The following is a 2,505-nucleotide window of genomic DNA, read 5'->3' on the forward strand; positions in this document are numbered from 1 at the left end:
CAGCACCCACAGAGGGGCAAAAGCCAACCTGGAGAGAGGTGGAGGTGGTCTGGCGGTGTCCACGTGCCCAAGAGCCATGGCTGGGGTGGAGGGAGCTCAGGGCTGTGACAAGAGCAGGGCATGGGGACCCCTTGCCTGGAACAAGGGGGTGGGAGAAGGCACAGAAGAGCTGGGAGAGCCTGGGCAGTGCTGGGACGTGGTGCTGAGCTGGGTCAGCCCCATTCTCAGGAGCAGGGAGTGGCTCTTTGACCCTCCCCGAGAGGCATTTTGGAGGTGCTGAGAGGGGCCCCTGGGTGCTAGCAGAGCCACATGCCTCCTCGCCTGTGGGCACTGGGTGACAGATGAAGCCCCGGTATTCGAGGCAGCCGGCCGAAGGTGTTACCGGGGCCGGGACCACGCTCAGCTCCACCGGGCAGGAACGCCACGTGCTCAAACCACCTTTCCCTGGGGAGAACCAGCCCTGTGACCAGGGACAGTGTCCCCAAACTGGAGCTGGTTCAACCCTTCATGAGATGGAGGGGCTGGGTGATGTGGGTGCCTCCTGGGTGGCACCAGGGGCTGGGGGAGGTGACACAGGATGGGTGCTTTCCTCTCTGAAGGGACCATCAGCTCCTTTTCTCACCACCCTGGAGGCAGATGATACCAAGAGCTATCCCAGCCCTGACAGCAGGGTAAGGCTGTGTGGGGCCTGAAAGCTAAAAAAGCGCAGCTTTTTACCTCTTTCTTCCCCAAAATTACTGGGTATGTAAAGGAACAGGGGCTGGCAGCACTTGCCATCTGTCTTCAGATGACCTGCCTACCAGCCCTGCCACCAGCAGACTGGGACCACCACCCAAGGGACTGAGGACAACGTGCCTGGTGCTTCAGTGGAGCACAGGAACCCACTCTCAATATCACTGTGGGTTTGTCTTCTGGAAAGGTAATTTTATTGACTGCAGGACTTTTCCCCATGGGACAGGGAGATACGCTGCTCAGCAGAGACAGAGGTCATGGGGATATTTTTTATGCTATGGCTCACAGCAAGTTTTCTCCCAGTCTGGAGCAGATGGAGTAAAATTCCGGGTGATGAGTGGTCCGTGGGTTGGTGAAAGCCATCAGTTCACGTGCAGGCTGAACCTGGAGTCCTCTATGGGAACTTTCCATCAGCTCCAAGGAGGTTGGTTTCATGCCTTTTTCCAACAAAGCACGAGTCTTAGTCACCCATATCCCAGAAAAGCGCTTGTTTTTCCAAGGTATCACCTATGCCACGTGATGGAAGGTGACATCCTTCTCGGGAAGTGGGATCACGTTGGGCATGGCATCAGTGTTATTCCCAGAACTACCTCCAGCCCCACTCAGTAAATCCCGCTATCAGCTCCCTGCCTGGCTCACGCTGGCCACAGCCCAGCTGGGGACGTGGCTGTGGGACAGCTCCTGCATTTGCCAGCGGATCCAGCCGCCCATGGGCTCCCTGGGCTGGTGGGTGCCGGGGTGGTGCCGGTGGCACTTTGTGAGCCCTCTGTGCACTTCAGGGAACCCTCCAGGCTGTGCCAAGTGCCCGGTGACGCTCGTCCTGCCACTGCAAGCACCGCAGGAGGTTGGTCTTATCTCACCTTGCACTGAGCTTGGCTCATTGTTGATTGTTCTTTTGTTATTCAGGAAGAAAGAATGAAAAAACTCACCTATTTTTTCTGCAGAACTGCTATCTGAGTCTCTGTTTCCGCTGAGTCTACGTGCTACTGTCCCAGGTGTGGCTCTCCTGAGGCACCAAGGACCCTTTGGAGGAGCACTCCCAAGCCCTGGCCATCTGATGGACCAAAAATGCCTTTGAGGGATGAAGGGATGGTTTTAGGGCTGAGCTCTCACTCTCTTTGCACCCAGGTTTATCCTTGCAGCCCAGTGATTCCTAAAATTGGAGGACTGGCAACCCTACGAGCTTGGTGAGGATGATGAGGATGCTGAGGATGGCTCGAATGGCTCAGAGATCCCAGATCCCCTGGACTGGTGGTGGCAGCCAGCTCTACTGGCCACAACAGCTCCTACCACCCACAATTTAGCTCTAACCTGGTTTCTATTCTCAGCTCTATTTTCTTTTTCACGGGCCTCCTCCCTCTTTCTCTTTGCCCCACTTTGCTCTCCCGCTGGTGAGCTCCAGTTGACCCCGATCCCAGCTGAGCTTTGCTGAAGTCAGTAATAAAATACACCGATGAGATTGTTTGGGTCAGGGTGGCTCCCACTTCCCCAGGCTGGGATTAAGGAGCAGCACTTTGGATTTCCCTGCCACAGCTCTGGGTGGGAGGGAGAAAGCTGGAGGAACGGGGCTGGGGAGACTTTGCTTCTGTGGCAAAACTGGTTGCAGAATTAGCAGCTTTCTTGGGGTTTGTGTCTTCCTAGGAGCCTGCAAAATGCCAGGTTCTGGGGTGCTGGGAGTGGGGGATGTCTTCTTCACCCAAAGCTGGGGATGCAGCTGCATGCAAGTTGGGGCCAACCCGCAACCTCCTCCAGGCTCCTCCAGATATTCCCTTG

The sequence above is a fragment of the Antrostomus carolinensis genome, unplaced genomic scaffold (genome assembly GCF_000700745.2).
Source record: "Antrostomus carolinensis isolate BGI_N321 unplaced genomic scaffold, ASM70074v2 scaffold7282, whole genome shotgun sequence".
Taxonomy (NCBI): Eukaryota; Metazoa; Chordata; class Aves; order Caprimulgiformes; family Caprimulgidae; genus Antrostomus; species Antrostomus carolinensis.